The sequence below is a fragment of the Rhinolophus sinicus genome, chromosome 3, assembly GCF_057876585.1.
Source record: "Rhinolophus sinicus isolate RSI-liver-muscle chromosome 3, RSI-T2T, whole genome shotgun sequence".
In the NCBI taxonomy this organism is placed as follows: domain Eukaryota; kingdom Metazoa; phylum Chordata; class Mammalia; order Chiroptera; family Rhinolophidae; genus Rhinolophus; species Rhinolophus sinicus.
Genome location: NC_142503.1, coordinates 159971890 through 159995109, shown reverse-complemented (window position 1 = coordinate 159995109; position 23220 = coordinate 159971890). Strand labels below are relative to the sequence as shown.

Sequence of the window (23220 nt, the reverse complement as noted above, 5' to 3'; positions counted from 1 at the left end):
CACAGATCCCTGGGCCTCCCCACGACAGAATCTGACTCAGTCAGTCTGCACTTTCAACAGCTCCCCAGAGAATTCTGATTGGGCTCCACAGAGAGGTTGCTTCAAAGCTCCGAGAGGACAGAGGCAGGAGAGACAAAATTGGTCTGAGATTGAGGGAAGGCTTCATGGAAAAGGAACTTTCAAAAAGAGTTGAAACTAGACAAATGGCAGGCACAGCAGGTATTGTCATTGCTGCCACCCAACCCTGAAGGGAAGGGCAAGACATTGGGTCATATTCCTCCCATCGAGGGTCTTTGGAGCATCTGGGGAGAACAGGAGACACTGGGACAAGGAGGTACACTCATCTCTTAGAGGATCCAGATGGATGATGCCTTTTCCTGGGGTACCCTCCTCACACTGAACCCCAGATCCAGACCAACCTGTGAGCAGACAGCCCTGGACAAAGTCCTTCACTTTTCCAGCCTCAGGTGAGGGGTATCGTATCATATGCTTCGTAGGCTTGGTGTAAGAATTTAATGATCCAATGTCTGTAGAACCCTTGGTATACAAGTCAAATTTAATACATGATAGCTAATGTTATTCTTGTCATTCGAGATCTTTCTTTAGGATAAATTCCTAAAAGTGGGGTTACTGGAACAAGGAGTGTGTTACTAAATGGGACACATAGAAACTGTGTGTGCAATTTTTGAGTTATATAAAAGTGCCTCAATTTGACTTCTAGATGTAAAGATGTTCATTCATAGCTATTTCAAGATATTAGCAGTGATCATTCCTGGATGGGAGGGAAAAAAGGTGTTCTCTACCTCCTTTTATTGCTGCATTGATCAATTTACTTTCTCCTCCTTCTCCTTTTTATCCTTCTTCTCTCTTCCTCACATTTTACACACACACATCAGCTTTTTCAATGCCCTTTAAACTAACACTCCTTCCCCCGCAAGAGTCTTCTGTTAAAATGCAAATATGTTACCTGGGAAGAGTACCACATTCAACTCCAGGACCTCATCAGCACATTCTTTCCCCAGGTTATTGATCCATCAGCTGGTCATTTAACACCTGGAGCAGAATAAGTACAGATGGAAGGTCTGGGATAGGACTACTTCCTAGAGGGGCAAGCCCACGATAAATGGTAGCAGTGGGTGTCCTGAGAGCTAGGAGGATATCAAGAACATCAGATGCTCAAGATAAGGAAACCAAAAACCAAAGACGTGGGCAGGTTTCCAGAGGAGTCCTTGAAAGGAAATGGCTGCCCTGCTGTCTGAGGTGGTTTATGTTCAAAGTCTGGAGGCAGAGGAATGAAGGGATAGACGTTTTAATGTCTCCTGGACAAGTCTATGAAAGTCTGATGATTGGGTGAAAAGGGAGAGCACGAGCTTATCTGCACATACCCATTCTTATTGGCGTATATTGTAGGCCAGAGGTTACAGTTTATACAAGTGAATTCCAAAGTACTGATAAGAAAATCACTCCGAAAGCAATGCTAAGCTCTCAGAGTAGAAGCCATGCAGTTTGGAATGATTCATTAAAAATGTTTTCATATGAAAACTTTCCTTTCTTGATTATCTTATTTCATAGCTGTATTACTTTTGACTATAGCATTGGTTTCAGGAAACCCAAATTCTCTCTCATTCCCACCAATACATTTTCATACCATAACTGAGATCTAGTTTTTTTGGAGAAATGCTTTAAGAGATTGATGTTTCTGAAATGCAACTTTGTTGTTTTGGCTCTTTCCAAATTGTCTTAATTTCAATTTGGAACAGAAACACTTTTTCCCTAGAGCTCAGAGCAGTCCCTGCCCAATTCAGTCTAAACTTCACATCAGAATTCACATTTTAAGAAAAAAAGATTTCCAGGGTCTGGGCAGAAGAGAGGCTGCCCAGGTTGTCATTAGGGACAAGCAAAGGCTGACACTGTCTCGTATTTATTATAATGAAAAAAGGTGGGGGGGGAGGGGAGGTGGAATGTCAGGCAGGCTGTCATCCTCTTATATACATTTCCTCCAACCCTGCCGTCAACTAAAACTGTTCGATCAACTTCTGTATGTTCCTGCTATTGCCAATGAACCCATCTTGAAGGAAATAATATTATATTCCTTCTTCAAAAGAAGAAAGGGTGAAGGGGAGAAAAATACCAATCAAATGTCAGCTATTCAGGCCTGTGAGGTTTCCACAGAGCCCAGTGTTTAGAAATTCAAGTTGAAGGCTCTGTCACACTGCTCCAAGGATACCTAAAGGCTTGTCTGGAGGTGAAAGGAGGTGTGGGAGGAGATTAGCTAGGAAAGGCCTGGCACACACAGGAGGGTGAGCACCCAGTGTCGGGAAGCAAACAGAAACCAAGGCACCCAAAGGTCTCCAAGCTGCACCTTCGCAGCTCTGTCTCTCGCTCTCCTTATTCTCTACAGAACAAAGACTCTCCAGGAGAAAACTCTCCTCTGATCTGGGACACCATGGTCCATGCTTCTTAGCAGTCTTCCAGATCTGGGCTTTCACTGGGCTCTGTCTTTGCAGGGGTGAGGCGTGGGGATGGGGGCGTGGGGATGATACTGGGCCTTCTGTTTCCTGAGTAAGGACCTCAATCCAGATCTGGTTGTGGAGGGAAGCCTTTCTCTCTGTCCCTTTGAATATTTCTGGAGAGAAAGGAAAGCAAGGCCCAGGCGGGCAGGCAAACCTGGGAAGAAAATGGAGAATGGAATGTGTGGGAGAAGTGAGGGACAGGGCCACTACCTGGCCACGCTAGAAAGAGGAACTCACTGGACAGGGTGGTGGTGTGTGCAGGTTTTTCCTGCTTACCAGAGGAGACGGTGAGGGGGTATCTGCAGAGCTGGAAATGGCTGGAGCTTCCTTTTCTCCAACTAAGATGCTGGCCCCAGTCTGTCCTTGGTCCTCTTTTCTACTCTCCCTCAGAGTATCTCACCTCCTTCTACATCTCAATTTGCATCAATGCTGAGGTTTCCCAGATCTCTTCTTTGGGATCTAGGCTCATGTATCCACCCTCTAGCCAGTCATCTCCACCAGGACACCCCACAGTCACCTCAAACCCAGCCTACCTTACCTGAACTCTTTGCCTTTCCGTCTACATATACCCTTCACTTGGATTCTCCTATCTCAGTTAATACGAGGGGGCTCCCATCCACCTACTTACTCAAACCTAAGCCCTGCCCCATCTACCCCCACATCTTGTCAGTTACCAAGTCAGGTTGGTAAACTTCACCCCTAAGCCACTTGACCACCACCTGGGAGGTCAGACCGCCATCACCTCTCACGGGATTGGAGTGACAGTCTCCTCATTGGTCTCCATTTCTCTACTCTTGTCCTCCTCACACACAGTAAGGTCTATTTTTTCTAACAAGCAAATCTGACTCCTGTTTCAAGCCTCTTTCTATGTCCCCCCTCCCACACAATATGTTCAAGACCTAAACTTGGCATTGGGGGCTCACTTTTCTATTCAGAACTGTAGCTTTCTTTAAAGTTCTATTATGAACTATTTTTAAACCCACAAAAAGGCAGAAAGAACAACACACATACCCATCTCCTAACTTTAGAGATAAAACCCTATCTCTAAAACCAGCTGAAGCTCCGTAGGGACTCTCACATTCCTCTCCTCTCTCACAAAGGTAACTGCTATCCCGCATGTGTCATTATTCCTATTACTTCTTTGTAATTTTACTTAACATGACCTCCTTATTTTGTTATGACTCATCTTTCTTCCTTATGAGCCTCTCTTGCTGGGTAATTTTAGTGATGTCCAGGAAACGCTATGGAGAGAGATGATTTAAACAGTTGTCCCTTCAGGCACATTCGCAGGCTCTCCGGTTGTATCTCCTCCCCTTGCTGCTCTCCAAGATGAGTCTGAATAACTCATTGGGTGGGAGGGGTATTGTTCTTGTGACCTCCGAGTGAGGGCTGGGAGGGTGGAAGACCAGGTTCTGGAAGCCATGCCATGTCCTCCAGAACCTCACTTATTTCTGCTGCAGGGTGGCTCCTCCTCTGGACTCTCGGCTTAGTCAGGGCCTCGGTCCTTCTCCCAGGTACACTCAGCCTGCTCAGCTGCCCCTGCCACTCTGACTCCAGGGCTTCTCTGCCAGTCTCCCCTCCAGCTCGTGGCCTAAGAGGCCCACCGAGCCTCTGTTATGGGCTCATTTTGCCCTTCACTGCAGACCCCAGAGTAGGCTCTCTGCTCTCAACCTAACCATTTCCCATGACACTTGGGGACCTCTGAGTCCAGTCCATGTCACGAGGTAACTGAAGGGGGTTCTGGGAAGAAACCAAATTCCAGAACTTCCTCTGCGTAATCACACCACTCTGGCTGTTTTACTCTGATGGGTCAGGGCCGTCTGAGAGGCATTCTCCTTTCAGATCCCAAATATGGAGCAGGGCAGATCCCCTAGGTCTGGCGTTCACATCAACCTACCTGACAAGCAGACAAGGTTGTCCTTTATCTGCGCCCTTCTTACCTCTGTGATGGGTAGTCTGCAAAGATAACCACTGTTAATTCATCTCTCCATGATGATGTGCACACTGATCCTGCCATCAAGAAGTAGAAGCTACTTCCTCTCCCTGACTCAGGGCTGCCCTTGTGACTGGCTTTGATCAACAGAGTGCAGTGGAAGTGATGTTGTGATGTTTCTGAGCCCAGACCTTAAATGCACTGGCAGCTTCCTCTTCCTCTCAATTAGGAGCCATCCACCAGGTAAGGTGTCCAACACCCCTGAGATCACCATGCTAGGAGGAGGCCCTAGCTATCCACATGGAGAGGTGAGGGAAGGAAGGAGGGAAAGGGAGGAGAGAGAGAGAGAGAGAGAGAGAGAGAGACAGAGAGAGAGAGAGAGAGAGAGAGGCACAACCAGCCCCAGCCATCCCATTTATCCCAAACACTCGGGAACTAAGATTTTTCTTGGATGGTCCAACCCCAAGATACCCCATGAACAGAAGAACCATCCAGCTGAATTCAGCTCACACTGCAGAATTCTGAGAACTGCTACAATATAGTTTTAATCCACTGAGGTATGAGGGTAGCTTATCATGCAGCAATAGCTAAAAGAAACACCTCTCCAGCTGCATTTCTCACCACTGTCTGCCTTATACTTTAGGCTCCAACAACTCACACCAGCTTGTGGATCTCTGCATATGCTATGCTGTGTCTCCCTTCCACAGCTTTATTCAAACTATAATCCCTTTATCCCACCTCTCCTTTGCCTGGTTAATTTCGGTTCCACTTTTATCTCATTTCCTTTCCCCCCACCCCCAGGCACCCATGATAGCCTATGCAAATCACTCTCTTTGCACTAATGACACTATAATTGTTTCTTTGTGTATCTGCCTCCTAAACTGGGCCTGAATTCTTTAAGGGTGGGTAATATGTCTTATTCAGCTTTGAGGCATCACTTTTTTTGGAAATGAGAGCAAGCCCCTTAAACTCCTTCAGCTCACTTCTCCTGTGTCAGTCAATTGTCTGTAACAGAAACCCAACCCCACTGGATTAAATACATAACGGTTTCTTTTTTTCACACAACGAATTTCAAGGTAGCCCTTCCAGGGCAGAATCAGTGGCTTGACAATGTCAGGACTGTCCCAGTTTCCTTCTGTCTTCCTTCTCTACCACCCTTAGAATATGGCTACTCTGCCAACACCTTCATATCCACGTTCCAAGCAGGGAAAAGGAAGGAGCCAGGAGTAAGAGACAATGTCCATATCCGGAAAGCAACACTTGCCCAGAAACCCCTCAGAGGACTTCTACTCAAGCCTCACTGGCCAGAACCAAATCACATGGCCATCGATAGCTGCAGGAGAGGCAAGAGTAATTGCTCAGACAACCCAAACTTTGAACTAGAAGCAATAACTGCTTGGGGTTGTCTCTGTAGGGAACAAGGAAAAAATGGAAGTCACATAGCAACTGGCAGTATTTGCCTCATTCTTCACCTGTGAAACAGGATTAGGTTTAGAGCCTACCTTGTACAGTTGATGAAATTAAGAGAATTGCTATTGTTCTTAGTACCAAGGACGCTTAAGCACTCAGTAAAAGCAATTATCTTCCCACATTTCCAGATGTAACATTTAATTCAAACATCCAAGAGTTTTCCCTGAAGGGACGGAAAATTAGTTGGCTCGAGGCACTTGTCCCACTCTGTTTGCAATTCTTCCGAAGTGAATTTGCTTCTGGTGATTAACCCGTCTTTTCTCAATTGTCTACCCAACTATTAATAAATCCAAACTGGATTATCATTATGGCTCCTCACTTACAAGTGTGACCCAGAAAAAAACAAAGCTTGGAGAGACACAAAAGGCAAATGAGCTGTTTTCATTGCATTGTGGCTACAGTGCTGCATAGTTTATTTCTGATTCATGGAAAAACATCCAGCTCACAAGAGTCAGCAAGATTGGTGAGAGGCCTCAGACCAGGAGGTTGAAGAATAAAGTCTCCAGTGTCTAAGTCACTGGGGCCTAGGAAGCAGACCTGGAAAATGTTAGCAACAGGAAAACTCTTTTCTGCTCGCAACCGGCTCTGTGCATCTGCTAACCAATTATCCCCACAATATTTTGTATTCTTTTGTTTTGGTTTGTATTATTATTATTATTATTATATTATTATTATTATTACTACTATTATTTGTTTATTTTAGCAAACTATTTAAAATTTCTATATTGGCTAGGGCTTTTTTTGTTTACAAGGGAAAAGCCCAAAATGACTTGTTAAAAAGTGAACTTATTGGCTTGAGTGACTAAAAAGCCCAACAATAGTTTCAGGCGTGACTAAATCTAGGTGCTCAGGAAATCATTCCATCTCGTAGGTTCTCCCTCTGTGGTAACAAAATAGGGCCCTTGAAGTTCCCAAATAACAACCCACCGGCTCAGCAAACCGAGCAGAATGAGGATGTCTTTTTCCCAGTGGTTCCAGAAAAAAGGCTCAGGACTGGCCCTACTTGGGTCACATGCCCACCCTTGAACCAATCACTGTGCTAGGGGAATATGGTTCTTTTATTGGCTAGTCTGGGTCACATGCCTAAGCCCAGAGCCAAGGGCAGGGTCAGCGCCATTTAAACCACTGACATTGGGAGTGAGAAAAAGATGGTCCTGCAAAAGATAGTTGGGGTGTCCCTGCCAGCACAGCGGTGTGCTGAGGCCAGGCCTCACAAAAGCGCCAAGTATTCTGCACAGATTCAGATTCATTTAGATATTATTGAATGTTAATACCATAATAATACCAGGGACACTTTTCCATCTGTCAAAATCCTACTCATTTTTGAGGCTCATTTCAAATGTACTACAAACAAATCTCTCTAATGAGATTAATTTTCCATCAGCGCTCTATTTACTTTTTTCTCACGGAATGTGTCATATCTTGCCACGGATTCTGGTGAGTTATACCCATTTTTCTCCACTTTGGTTTGGAAGAAACTTCTGACAGAGCTAGAGCAGGGCACGCCTCCCATTCCCGAAAAGCCCCAGGATGAGGGCTTCTGTCCTAATGTGACCAGTCCTCGGTATGAAAAGAATGCAGCATGGCAAAAAGGGAGCAAGCACATGGTTCCCTCCAGGAAGTAAACGCATCCGTGGTGCAAAATTGCATTTTAGAAACCAGGCTGGCTTTCCTTTTTTAAGTCAGACTGGAACCGTCTTTCTTTACTATGTGTAGTGAAACGTGGAGTGAAGCTGAAAACAGATTCAAACCTTAAGATGGCAGTAGTTTTGGAAATTTCTTGTCCAGAATGAATTAAAGAGAGAGGGAGGGAGGAGGACGACAGGGAGGGAGGAAGGGAGGGAGGGAGGGAGGGAGGGAGGGAGGGAGGGAGGGAGGGAGAGAGAGAGAGAGAGTTTGAGAGAGAGTTGTGAGAAGCCTTCCTCCCTTCAATAAACAAAAATGCAAATACTCCAGATGTCTTTTACGCTCTCCCCAGGGTTCGTAGCTTATTAATAAGTTCGGAACCTTTCCACACTGCTCGTATTTTTCACAAGCCCTCTGTTTCCTCTCCTGTTGTTGGTGGCTTCATTCCAGGGACACACCCTGGAGGAGAGGGAGCCAACATACCAAGATTCTTCTAGTGTCACCCTTGCTTGCAGGCACCTGCAGATTTCCCTTGAATATTTCCTGTTTCATCTCAACAGGTTTTAATTATGTGAACTAATATTTGCTCACTATTAAGGCATGTTTAGCTTCATAACAGGCAACCGTCAAAGGACTGGGATTAGGCAAGCCCAGAAAAATCTCAGTGTTTATGCAAACGTGCTCATGTTTCCTGCCACCTAGCATTTCTGTACTGCTCTATTATTCTGTATTCTGCTTTTTGGACATCTAACTCCTTGGTCATCTCATTTAAAGCAAATGACCACAAGTTCTCTTTTCAATTTCCAACTACCCCTCGTGGAAGCAAGACTAAGTTCTCCTATTGATACCTCACCTTTCTGTGCAAAAATATTCTCTGATGGCTCCTTAGTAAAGACTGAGTGTTGATAACCCTAATGGAACTGTAAGAGTGCTTCCCTTTTTGTGGCTTGTGTGTCATATTTCTGAACAAAAAATTGAAGACTGTCTCAGAAAATCTTCGATATATTGTTTCTCAGTTATTGTCAAGCATATCTCATAGTTTGTTCCATTGCCAAGTTTCTCCCTCATAATTCTGACATGTTTGTCCCAATATACACTCACTTTCCAAAACCAAAAGAGCCTGATGAGGTAGAGCGGACAGACTTTAGAACTCAGGAGATATAAAAACGGAAGCTAGTTACGTGAGACTTCAGTTATTATAATAGCTAACACAAGAGCTCCTAGTGTATCGTCAACCTTGTTAGAGTCCAGTGTCCTCATTTTGAGCTTAGACATAATGAAAGTTCCTTCCCCTCCCCACCCCAAACCAGGCTGCTCACATCATGGGGCATCTTGGAAAAGGAAGCAAGAATCAAGTCGCACATCTATCAAACAATCAGAAGTAAGCTATTTTATCCACAAAGTAGGCTGAAGGAAGAGTTTGTAAGTACCCTTTCATCAACAATGGACCCTGGGTACAGATTGCCAGAAATCTGAACCACACCAGAAGCTCTTGGTGTGGCAGATATTTAATAAGGCAAAATGCACTCCCTTCTTCTTCTCTAAACTATTTCCGTGCCAGTGGTAGAGTAAAAGTTTTCAGCTTTCAATACCCATCATCCTGATATAAATAACTGCCTCTGATGGCCTAAACTTGACTTCCTCAAAGCTTAAGTCTTCACTTCCTCCAATGTGTGGTCAAATACACCTGATCTTCTAAAAAATGGTGAATTATTTTCAGATAGTTCTGAGGCAAAGTCCTGTACCTAGTGGATCAGCTGCATTCATGTGCAAGATGCTCCATCGCATTTCTCCAAAGACACTAACCTACAAATCCAGATGTGTGATTCTTGAAATCAAAGAAAATCTGCCATATATGTGTTCTTTAATCACTGCCTCCCTGTAGATATAAACAGGTCAGCTGTAAAACATGCCTGTGCAGACAAGCCCAAGCCCACGTACACTGCACATGCTCACGCGCACACGCACACACACGCGCACACACGCGCACACACACGCACACACATACACACACACGTTCAACGTCATGTATTGCAAACAGTAGAAAATTCCATGCTTTCAGGACAGGCACCAGCCAAATCCCTAAATTGTGAAACTAAGAATGCAAGCAGTAAAATTTGTGATTTCAGGCCACTTTTGATTACATTTCTGGAACTTGGCCAGCAAAGCAATTTCCAAAAAAACCAGCTCAGACAGTTCATAGTTGTACATCAGCTCATCAGCCCTGTCAGTCTAAGGGGAACGTTTCTTCTCCTCACCCCAGTTCAAGCTCCAGTTCTAGAACATGGTAACTAAATCTCAAATGACCGACCGTCCCAAAAATGTGTAAGGAAAAAGGAAAGGAGAGGGGTGAGCAGAACAACACTGCCTCACAGAATGAGCAACTGGAGATTATGCGCATGCGCACAGCAAACAATCCACACTGAGCGCTGCTCACTGCTCGATAGCAGGCAGGACAAGCCAGTGCTCCGTTTCAGACAAAAAGGGAAAATGGACTGAATTCAAATACACTTCTCCCATATGTGACCCAACACCCATCACCTAGCCAGCCAAGAAAATAGTTTCCCTCAAGTGAGCAGCCTTGCCTGTGGAAGTCATGTCTATAACCAAAAGCTGACACTGGGGATTTGCAATAAAGTTTGCACTGGAACTCTGTCTGTACTGGGGATGAACTCCCGGCACATAATCCATTTCAGGGCATCTACTCAGATCGGGAGGAGCGAGGGCCTTAGGAGGAAAGAAGCAGCTGTGGTTTTCCTGACATTGAGCCAGTGTGTAACGAGACTACCTTCAGGATGCCAGAATGGAGTTTTCCTCCTCACTAGACACACAAATCCGTGAGAACTGCACTTTGAAGTTGCATGCATACATAGTAAATGCATAAATCGTCACTGGCCATTTATATTCACGGCATTTTGGGTGTAACCACCGATTTAGAACATGTGCCCCATTTAGATTCTAACTCAGGCTCAACCTAGGGGAGACTATCCTAATGTAAAACAAACAAACAAACAAATAATATTTGATAGTTTCTTAGCTCTTTGATGTCATCATCTGTCTTGAGATTTTTGAAAAAATAAATATTTAAAAAATCTAGGCAGCAAATGGTATAAATTTTTCATCCCCTAAGCGTTAGATAATAAATTAGCCTCTGTCTCCCACTGTCACAAAATAAATTCCACACTGATCAAAAAACCTAATGTGAAAATCAAAATAAAGTAAGTGTTAGAAAGGAAACATAAGAAAATATTTATAACCTTGAGATAGGGAAGCACTTTCTCAGCAACATATAAAACCCAGAAACTATAAAGAAAAAGATTTACAGAGTTGACTGCACAAAAAACTTTAAACTTGGGGAAATAAAAGGCAATATAAATAAAGACTAGGAAAAAATATTTACAAAGATATAACACAAATTAACATCCAGAATAAACAGAGTACATACAAATTAATAATAAAATACAAACCACCCAATATTTAATGTGCAAGGAATATTCATAGGAAATTCACAAATATAATTAGCCAGGTTGATAGAGCATTGCTCATAGCCCCCAAATTTTATTCCTAGATATATACCTAACAGAAATGTATACACATATGTACTAAAAGAAGTAAGAATGCTCATAGCAACATTATTTGTTAATAGCTATAAGTTAGAAACAACCTAAATATCCATCAAAAAATAAATTTCAGTATATTCACATAATGGAATATAATAAGCAATGTAAATGAATGTATTACAGCTCCAGGGAAGAACATGAATGACTTGTAAACATAATGTTGAATGAGGGAAGGCAGACCCAACAGTGCCTGTTGCATGATTTCATTTACATGAAGCTCAAAACCAGGCATGACTAATCTATAGGAGTTAGGTGTCAGGATAGTGATCACTTTGGGGGAGCAGGATTAATTCTGATAATATTCTATTTCTTGACCTGGGTGGTGATTACAAGAATTCACCTTGTATTAATTCATTAGGTAGTACACCTTTGTGCACCTGTTCTGTATTTTTATAATTAAAAAAAAAATCCAAATGGTTAGTAGGCAAAGGAAAAGATGTACAACCTAAGTGGTAAATCGGAGAGATGCAATTTAAAATGACACAGTGTTTTCTGCACATGGTGCTGGTAATTAAAAAAAATTTTTTTTATAATGTCCAGTGTTGATGAGTATGATGGTGGCTATATAAATTAAAACAGAATTTTAGGAGAGAACTTTGGTATTATTTACCAAAAATTAAAGTGTGCATGGTCTTCTGGTCCAGAAATTCTATTTCTAGGAGTACATCCTTCAGATATACTTACACATACGCATACAAATTTGTGTACAAGAATGTTTGCTATAATGTTGTTTGTAAGGCTGAAAAATGGCAAACTACTTATGTGTCCTTCACTAGAAAAGTAGGTAAAGAAACTCTAATACAGCTATACAATCTGGAAGGAAAGTAGCTGTTAAATAAAATTGGGAAAGCCTGTACGTACTGACACAGAAAGCACCAGGGAATGTTGTTAAGTAAAAAGATAAGTCACAGTACAGAACATGTTGTGCAATCTTGTTATGTATAAATGACCAGATTGTAAACTTTAAAAACCACACACAAAAAAAATTAAAACAAGAAAAAACAAAACTAAAATGTGGTGTGGCCCGTTTATCTAAATATCTTACAAATCCTATCACAAAATAAACTTAACTTCTTTCTTGAATTCCCTGAGACTGTCTCTCTGCATCAAACCCCGCAAGGACTGCACCACAATAGGAACTGTTTCTTGTTCCACAGCCTTCTAGAAGAGCCTCAGCGTCTCAGAAATGCCAGCTCCCACACAGTCCTGAGCAACAGCACCGGCAATGTCCCCAGACCTTTGTGCTGCCGAAGCACTTTTCAATAATTAATCCGCCTAAAGGGCAGCTGGGGCGGGGCTCCCTCAGACTCCGAACTCCCTCCCTTCTGCCCCCTGCCCTCTTCTGGAATGCAAAGGCATCTCCTAGAAATGGCTGTTCTTCAACCCCTGATCTACGTCAGCCCCCAAACTGGGGCTTCAAGGTGAGGAGGGTCTTCAAGTCACGGCCCCAGGACAAGACAACTTCCTTTCTGTCTGTTCTCCAAGAGTTAGACTATTCTCTACCCTCCTGGCCCCACCACCACCTCACTCCTCCAGGCCTGAACTGCCTCTCCTGTTAAGGAAACTTTGCCAACAGGCAGCAAGAGACATCACATCCCAATACTGTCAATTTCAAGTCTGCCATTTTTTTGCTCAAGGATCCTATGAATAACAGAAAAATGCATAGGTCCTTTCCATTCCTTATTGTGCAAATAAAATAAATAGCGGGAGCAGTCTCTATTACAATAGTTTCAAATGATTGGTGTCTGGAACAGTGTTTCCCAGACTTCGGAATTTAACGAACCATTTCATTTTCAAAAATTTAGGATTGCTCATTTTTGTTTTGCCAAGTACAAACATTTAAAAAATAACCTGAACTATTGTCATCATCATTTAAATTAGTGGGCACCTTAACACCAAAACAATGTGGTCACAACAATCTCAGATTTAAAAACAGCACTTTAAATTTAATACACTTAGATCTATGAAAAATACACGCGTATTTCACATAGATTTGTGAACATTTCCTCACAGACTGGCACCAGTCCTCTTTGAAAGAACTGGCAGAGATTAAATCATAAGTTTTCAAACCTAGCTATGCCTGAGAAAGACAGGAAGGAATTAAAAAATAAAATAAAAATACAGGTTCCAGGTTCCCAACCCATTTTTACTGCATCAACCAATCAGCCTCTTCAAAACCAGGGCCCCGGGATGTGTACTTAAACAAATTTTTTTTTTTTCACTATGGTAAAATATACATAACAGAAAATTTACCATTTTAACCATTTTTAAGTGTACAATTCAATAGCATTAAGTACATACACAATTTTGTGCCACCATCACCACTATCCATATCCAAACAGAAATTTTGTACCTGTTAAATAATAACTCCCCATTTCCTGCTCCCCAAGCTCCTGGTAACCTCTATTCTACTTTTTATATACCTCATATAAAATATTTTTCCTTTTGTGTTTGGCTTATTTCACATAACATGTTTCAAGGTTTATCTATGTCACAGCATGTATTAGAATTTATTCTTTTTTATGGCTAAATAATATTTCATTATTTGTATATACCACATATTGTTTATCCTTTACCAGTTGGTGGACTGTTGGGTTGTTTCTATCTCTTGACTATTGTGAATACCACTAGGAACACTGGTGTATAAGTATCTATTACAGTCTCTGCTTTCAGTTCATTTGGGAGAAATTGCTGGATCATCTGGTAATTCTATGTTCAATATTTTGAGGAACCACACAATTACACCATTTTACATTCCCACCAGCAATGTACGAGAGTTCCAGTTTCTTCACATCTTTGCCAACACTTCTTATTTTCTGTTTTGTTGTTATGTTGTGATTTTTTTTTTTGTAACAGCCATCTAAGGGGTGCAAAGAAATATCTCATTATGGTTTTGATTTGTATTTCCCTAATGACTAATAGCGTTGAGCATCTCTTCATGTGCTTATTGGCCATATGTATATTCTTGGAGAAATATCTATTTAAGTCTTTTGCCCATTTTAAAATTTGTTTTGGTTTCTCGTTTTGGGGTTATAGGAGTTTTTTGTTTTTTTAAAATGAGGTGTACATTTTCTTTTCTTTTTTCTAATTGGGGAAGGGGAACAGGACTTTGTTGGGGAACAATGTATACTTCCAGGATTTCTTCCAAGTCAAGTTGTTGTCCTTTCAATCTTAGTTGTGGAGGGCGCAGCTCAGCTCCAGGTCCAGTTGCCGTTGCTAGTTGCAAGGGGCGCAGCCCACCATCCCTTGTGGGACTCGAAGAATTGAACTGGCAACCTTGTTCTTGAGAGTCCACTGGACCATGTGGGAATCGAACTGGCAGCCTTTGGAGTTAGGAACATGGAGCTCTAACCGCCTGAGCCACCGGGCCAACCCAAGGAGTTTTTAATGTATTCTGGATATTAATCCCAGTCAGATATATGATTTGCAAATATTTTTTCCATTCTGTGGGTTGTATTTTCACTCTCTTGATAGTGACCATGATATACTAAAGCTTTTTATTTTATTGAAGCCCAATTTGTCTATTTTTTCTTTTCTTGCCTGTGCTTTTAATGTTATATCCAAGAAATCAATACCAAATCCAATGTCATGAAAATTTTGTTTTCTGCTAAGAGTTTTATAGTTTAGCTCTTAATTTTAGGTCTTTGTTCCATATTGTGTTGATTTTTGTATATGGTATAAGGTAAGGGTCCAATTTCATTCTTTTGAATATGGATATCCAGGTTTTCCAGTGTTAGCAAAAATCATTTGACCATATATGCAAAGGTTTTCTTCCAGACTCTCTATTGTATCCATTGGTCTATATGTCTGTCCTTATGCCACTATTATTCTGCTTTGATTACTGCAGCTTTATAGAAAATTTTAAAATCAGGAAGTGTGAGGCCAACTTTGTTCTTCTTTAGCAATATTGTTTTTGACTATTCAGAGTCCTTTGAGATTCCATATAAATTTTAGAATGGGTTTTTCTATTCTGCAAAAATAGTGCTGTTGGAATTTTGATAGCGATTACATTGAATATGTAGAGCAATTTGGGTAGTATTGTCATCTTAACCATATGAAGTCTTCCAACATATGAACACAGTATGTCCTTCTGTTTATTTGTTTTCTTTCAGCAGTGTTTTCAGTGTACAAATCTTTAGCCTCCTTGGTTAAAATCTGTTCTTAAGCATTTATTATTTTTGATACCATGGTGAATGGAATTATTTTATTTATTTCCATTTCAGATTTTTCATTGCTAGTGTATAGAAATGTAACTAATTTTGTATCTTGCAACTACTGAATCTGTTTATTAGCTCTAGTTGGGGTGTGCATGTGCATGTGTGGGTGTAATCCTTAGGACTTTCTACATGTAAGATCATGTCATTTGTGAACAGAGATAATTTTACTCATTCCTTTCTAATTTGGATGCCTTTTATTTCTTTTTATTGCTTAACCATGCTGGCTAGAACTTCCAATACTATGTTGAACAGAAGTGGGCTTTTTTGTTTTGTTCCTGATCTTAGGAGAAAAGCTTTCAGTCTTTCATCACTAAGTGTGATGTTAGCTATGGATTCTTCATACATGGCCTTTGTCATGCTGAGGAATTTTCCTTCTATCCCTAGTTTATTGAATGTTGAATTTTGTCAGATGCTTTTTCTGTAGCAATTGAGATGATCATGTGGTTTTTTTTCCCCTTCATTCTATTAATGTGGTGTGTTACATTGATTTTCATGTGTTGAACCATCCTTGCATTGCAGGGATAAATCCCATTTGGTCATGGTATCTAATCCTTTTAATATATTGCTGAATTTTATTTACTAGTATTGAGGATTTTAAAAAATCTATTCATAATCGACCCTGTCCGTAGTTTTCTTTTCTTATGGTGTCTTTTTCTTTGGTATCAGGGTAATGCTGGCCTCATAGAATGAGTTAGGAAGTGTTCCCTCCCTTGCAATTTTTAAGAAGACTTTAAGGAGACAGATTGGTGTTAATTCTCCTTTAAATTTTTGGTAGAATGCACTAGTAAAGACATCTGGTCCTGGAATGTGTATTTCTAAGTCAACTTGTCTCTCTCCCCCTGCTGCTGTGATTTTGATATACATTTGGGTTTGGGATTATTTACCCAAAATACCCAATTTGCATGGCCTTGGGTATAACTCTTGATAAACTAGTAACATTAACTTTTTTAAAAGATTTAAAAACCTTTGGGTAAGAAATGTAGCCTACCTACCTCGCTCCAGAAGTGCCTACAGGAGGGAAACAGAAGGACACAGAGTTGAGTGAGCCTCTGAGAACGAGGAGAGTGTTGTCAGCTGTGGGAGTGTCAACAAAAGAACATTCAAACCTGTAGAAAATCTTTATAAGAATTTATTTGAGCCAAATATAGGATATGCCTGGAAGCAAGAGCTCAACAGACTGAGAGCAATGCTTCTCAGAATGGCAGTTTGCAGCTTCTTGTATGTATTTGGAATTAAGGAGGGACTGTGAGGAAGATTACACAAAGGTGGGAGAAAAGAAGATGGAAATTGGATTGCAGGATATTAACAAGATTATGTGCTCTCTTGAGGGTGGTTACTCTAAAAAGGAGGCATTTCACAAGTATGTTAACCTAGACAGATGCACAGAAACAATGGACAAAGCTTGCTTAAGGCAAAGATAAATCTTTGACTAGAGACGTTATACGCCTGGTATATGATTACCCACTATGACCTGCCCAGTTAAGAATTTATGATCAGATCACCCCGTGAGGTTACTTTCCATAGAACCCCTTTTTCGTCCACAGGAGGACGCAGGGTGCCCTGGTGTGCAGCTTCCACCGTTCACCTGGCTGCAGCAGTTTCCTTTCAACTAGCTTCTTCTCACAGTCATACCAGGTCTGTGCCAGGAGAGTTTTGTATAAGCCCTTAGTTTGAAAGAGGGTGAAGGGAGGAAGTGTTATGTGCAAAATGTAACTCAGAGGGGCCAGATGATCAGGGGTCAGGTCCCTCTCTGAGCTCTAATGGGCCAAGCAGATGGTGCTGCTACGGGAAAGAGGAAGCTTCTTGGCACAAATTAACGTGAGGTTATTCTCACTAAAATATTGTCTTAGTCTATTTATGCACAAAGATCACAGACAATGAAAAAGGGTCATAAAACTGGTAATTAGACAGAAAAGCGATTTCCCGCAGGTTCCTTTGCCTTTAAACTCTGTCCCTCTTCTCCCCACCCCCATCTTTCCTCAGACACTAGTCTATGTTTCCAGTAAAAAACTTGTTTGGCCACTTGTACAGAAAGAGGAATTAATTTAATATTTGAATACTCAACTGACTGGTTCTTCTTGGGAGCAAGTAGCCAAGTAAATCTCCAAGAGAGAACAAAGGAAGGAACAAAATGGCACCAAGCCTGAATGAGAAGTTCCTTAATCATCCTGCAACACCCTGAATATGCACACAGAATGATACCCTCTCTCCTGGTGAGTCACATCTCCCACACCCAGCAGGGTGTAGAAACAATGAGTGAAACCTGAATAAAATAGTAAGAACAAGTCAAGCAGGTAAAACATTCCCCTCCTGTCAATTTGATAAAACGCTCAACCCTGCTTCAAGATAGAAGGAAGACAGGGGAGTGTTTTCAGCCATAGAAAGTTTTATAGAATCCCATAGAAACTAGGGATCTGCAATAAGGCTTGAAGAGTTTTAGTTCCACAGATATTTCCATCTATAAACACAAAAGTGCATGGAAGCTCTGAACACAGAGTTTGTGTTTGTTTTGCATTAAGGGGAGAGGCATTTCTATGGATAGCTAGACCTTAGGTCGATGATAAAAGACAAGGTGAAGCTCTGAGTTTCCTTTTCAAAATCCAAGATATAGGTAAATAAACAAACACATATACTGTTCCTATTTCTACTCCCCCCACCTTCTATCTCATATCCATGAAATGGAGAAGAGGCAGTGATAACAGCCTCCCACCCATTCAGAACTGGCTCAGAGACCAAAGGGCTACTAGAGATTCTAACATTAGCAAGAAATGCTGTGAATAAAAATCCAAAGCTTAAGACCCAGTGCTCAAATAAGCTCCGCTACTGTTACATCAGAAACATTATTTCTCAAGACAGAGAAGGACTCGAAAGAACCTCATGGGCCTGCCAAGGTACACACTTACCTACAAGGCTGCTGTTGCCCAAACTCTGATCTTAATGAACGCAGAGCTTCCTCTGCCTCTTCATATAAATAGAAAATGTCCCAAATAAATGTGCACTAGGTCGCTTCATCATTATCAATGATGGTTATTGTCAATAAACATTTATTAGGCATCCACTTGGCCAGCACTGACCTGACCAGACCTATTTCAGTTTCCCTGCACCATCACTTGGGTGGCGTACATATTCAAGAGGATTGTTTCATCACTGTCTGGAATTATATCCTTTGAAATTTCTACATAGGTATGCGCTGCTTTTGACACAAGCTTCCATTGTAAGTAGACCCTAAAATAGAGGCTTATAATTAGCTCTCTGGGGAGGCAAATGTGTGGTAGAGCAGAGCTCAGCAGGAGGAAAGTCAAGGCAGGTGTGGAAGAAACACTGCATGGGAGCTGTGTGGTACGAAGGTTATTTGAAGTATAGGCAATATCACTGAAGTAGGGGGAAAAAGGGAGTCCTATCACGGCAGACCTCCGTAGTTATGATTTCCATGTGTCAGCATGTGGTTCTGAAGGAGTGCTTGCAATTTATCTAACACCATTCCATCTTGGAAACCTGCAGTGGGCTGCACCGTGAGACACAATCCAGACAGATCACAGCTTCCTGAGGACAGCAGTATGTCCAGTCACGTCTATGTCTCCAGCCCCATGGCCTCAGCACCTGGCTTTATGATACGGGCTCTCAATTCATGTTTCTTGAGTCACATCTTTCCAGACCTCCCCATCTGTTACTTTCTTAACCTTCTGACATCTAAATCTAAGACTAGACATCACCTTTAAACCGTCATGTCTCTAATTTTCAGCACCCTGCAATGATACACAGAACTGGCCTTGATACAGAAGGAGTAGAAGGATGTTTGCTGACTTCTGCCGTGCCCTGGCTTGAGCCTGGCTTACCTCAGATGACATTCTGGCTGCCTTATTTTCACAATGCTCCTGCCATCCCTGAGAACTCAGACAGGTAACATACAGCACCGGGACTTCGGCACCGGGCCCTGCCACTGGCCACTCTTTGCAACTTTTTTACTCACTTTGTACTGCCTCTTCTTGGTACTCTCCATATATTATTTGGAGACTCTCTCGCCAGTTTACTGTAACTCAGATGATCTACGAAACTATTTTCTCTGCTCAGGTTATTAAAATTGAAGTTGCAATGGATCTGAGTGTTGGTTAAGCTTTAAGGGTTTTGCCACCCGTTTAGTCTACGGTGATCTAGGTGATCAGTAGAGGTGTTCCCTGGAGTTGCCATCAGCTGCACCAAGAAAATAATATGCTCTATAGGAATGTTTCTTCCCCCCACCAACCCAGATTCATGAGATTGTGTTTGCACTTAGGAATACAGCAGGGTTTTCAGCCCACAAATCTGATGAGAAGGATGACAAATCTGTCTTTAGAGCAAACTCACAATTCTATTCAGTTCTCCTTGTACCTCATTTCTTCATAGTGAGACAAACCTTAGGCAAATTGTAATAGCTGTGGAGTTTTGGTAATTACACGATGCTTCATACTGCATCAGATAACAGTACGATTTCCAAGTTAGTCTGAGTACAGTATTTTATTCCCTGCAGAACCCAGAAGCAAAGGAAGCATTGATGTGATCCCCAAATTTCTAGCAGGTGATAGTTTGCCTGGCTCTATTCTGTAAAGGCTCTTTTGTAAAATGAGTAAATAAACTAGGAAATATACAATACTCAGAAATAAAATTCAAGAAAACTAAAACCTGCCCAGAGGACTTTATCATATAGATAACAGGTCAAAGTGATTTGTATATTTCTTAATCCAGCTCAGGAGTGGATTGGCAAGAAGGGTTTAAGACCCTTTGACAATGACAGTGCCAGGCAGACGTCACCTGCTGTGGCTGCTCCCTGGAGCCACACATCTCCTGTATTTTGTCATCAGGACGCCCATGCTGAGGAGAGCTCTAAATGGGTTTTATGTAATGCACCCTGAAGAAACCCTGCATTCATCATTGATCCCACCTCCAAAAAAGCCACATTTCTAGTAGCTTGGTGGCAGGAGAGAAAATACTCACCCATTCTTGTCATTCCCAGAAGTAGTGCTGGAGAAGATATGACAATCTGGCGTGACATCACCACACTGAGATGGGCACACCCACAGGTGAAGATTGCACAGCGGGTGTAGGAGGTGAAGGCAGGTTTGTAGGGAAGCATAAATCACAGAACTGTTATACCTTCAGAAACTACCGCATTGTCACTAAAGAGCTGACAATTATGTCAATGAACAGTCTACATTCTTTTTACTACACCCATCTGTTCGCTTACAAAACTAAAACATCTAGGTTTTCTTCTCAAAGGCCGGATATTTCAAATAAAAGCAAAAAATGTTTCACTAAAAAGAAAACACTGGGTTGAAGAAAACATCTTATTTTCATGTTTTTATTAACGTGTCCATTCATCATCTTTATATGAGAGAGATTATCCAGTTAACTATTTTTATAAAACTGAAATGCAATATATAAGAAATTGCAGTAAAGAAAGCAAAACTCCAAATTGTGGTGACAGTAACTGGTGGAGATGGCAGATTTCAGCCCACAAGAGAAGTCTCTTTTGATTCCTTTTCAGCCAAGTTTTATCAAGCACCCTTATGTGCCAAACAAATACCATGCTAGATGCTTTGGGAATACAAGATGGCTGTATAATAAATGATCTATGCCCTCAAAGCATTTTTAGTTTAATTGGAAAGAGCAGTGATATATAGATACAGACACAAAAATCAGCGATTCTAGGGCATGAGTAGTATAATGGTCTGGAGCAGACTTGGAGCCAGATGGCCTTGGTTTGAATCCCAGCGCTACCATTCAAGGCCAGGATTAGAGCGAGGCACTCACCTCCAGCACAGAACTCAAGAGGTTGCCAAAAACAACGCAGTAATCAAGATAAATAATATTTTAGTGCAATATTTAAAAGAATTGAATTCATGCAAAAACTCTATGATGCATAAAATAATAAAAGTTGAAGTAAAGACAGGCTCCAACAATACTGGGCCAAGTCATATTGGAATCCAAGGCCAAAGGAAAGATGTGCGTCCCTGTATACATTCAGTGTGTTTTAATGGTTAATTTTTCCCAGGACACTCATATAGTCGAGAAAATAGTGCAAACTGAAAAGTAAGTACATTAAAACATGAAGGTTAAATATTTTATTTTTATCCAAAAAAACAATTCGTTATAATGTTATTTTTCTGACTTCCATGGACGCAAACTCATCATTTACTAGCTTTGTCACCCTAGGTGAGTCTCTTAACCTCTCTCTGTCTTAGTTTCCTCTTCCATACAAAGGGCGGGGGAAACAGTGCTATCTCACAAGGTCGTTGTGAAGATTAAATGAGTTATTGAATGTTAAGCATTTATCATAGCACTCAGCCCATAGCAAATTCTCTTCAAAGTAAGCCATTTTTATTGCTGTATCTTTATTATATAGACAATGACAGTTTTAGAAAATCAGAGAGACGAGAGAGAGCAATCAGTTTTAGCAGAGATGATTGTCGCTCATTATCTGACACTTCACCCCACAGGAATAACGAGCGCTCTGTGGTCACTAGGACTCTGCTGCCTGCTCACCACTGTATACTCTGCTCTATAATATTAATAGATCAAGTCTCCTAAAAGGCACTTGACACATGTGCCTGTTATGGGACTTGACCTATTATAGAGAAGATAGGATTTGAATTGGTTGTCCTTGAACAAATAAATATTAGGAATAGAAATGGCGATGATGAAGGAAGGCATGATGACATTTTGTGTACTGAGTTTGAATTACTAGCAATATACCTGGTTGGAAATATCTATGAGTCACATGGAAATGTGAGATTAGCACTTGGAGGAGAGACAGAACCAAAGTGTAAATCTAGGCATAATGCATATGAGTGTGATAAAAGCATTACATAAGCAGATGCCCTCTCCAGGGCAGAGGGTGTGTACAGAGAATAGCAAAGAGCAAAGGACCAAGATGTGGAGACAATGACTAGATGAGTGTGAAGAGGAGCTGGGAAAACTATCTAGGAATTCAGGGTGATTCTCAAGAAGTAGGCGCCTCCAAATCATATCACATTTCCCGAGTCTCTGAAATAAGTGAAAATGATCTTGAGTAACAGAGACTCGGATCATTAAGGGACTTCTTCTAAAATATTTTGTTTCTTCTGAAACATGATGAAAATTCAAAAGAAACATTAATCAGTTAGTAGAATATATTTTAATGTCATATATTTACTTCTAATTAAACTCCAGAAAAGAGATGTCTCTAATAAGATTAATAAAAGACAAAGTCACCAACTGCTTTGAAAAGCTGGAGAATCTAACACCCCCACACATGCTTTCCTCTTAATATGGAACACTTTATATGGCCTCTAATTTGTAAATTTATTATTCTTCAAAGATTCATTTTTTAAGCCAGTAATTCAGAAGCATCAGCAATGTGGCTTGGTTCTCAGTCCACCTTTTATTTTATTCTTTTAAATTTTTACTGGGGAATATTGGGGAACAGTGTGTTTTTCTAGGACCCATCAGCTCCAAGTCAAGTCGTTGTTTTCAATCTAGTCGTGGAGGGTACAGCTCACTGGCCCGTGTGGGAATCGAACTGGCAACCTGGGTGTTATGAGCACTGCGCTCTAACCAACTCAGCTTACCAGCCACCCCAAGTCCACCTTTTAAATACTTATTTTCCTCACAGTATCCCTGAACCACATTATCAATAGTTTTCTAACCCCCTACTTATAATGTGGTTTCTATAACAACCATCATACTGGATGGTTTGCGTATTTATTTATTTCCTCTATGAGTTCCTTCAGGGCAGAAGCTGTACTTTAATTACATTTGTATCCTCAACACCTAGCAGCCTGCCAACCTGACATATAGTAAACACTCAATAAATATATATTAAGTGA

General features: G+C 41.2%; 1 long non-coding RNA gene across 1 annotated transcript in view; it reads left to right on the top strand.

Annotated features, from left to right (window-relative positions):
• The first annotated feature begins 261 nt into the window (after positions 1-261).
• LOC109444439 (uncharacterized) overlaps positions 262-23220 on the top strand; it is a 31873-nt gene continuing 8914 nt past the window's right edge. Inside the window, exons 1-2 of the long non-coding RNA XR_002136856.3 lie at positions 262-467; positions 19122-19279. This is a non-coding gene — a long non-coding RNA (uncharacterized LOC109444439). The remainder of the gene's footprint in view (positions 468-19121; positions 19280-23220) is intronic.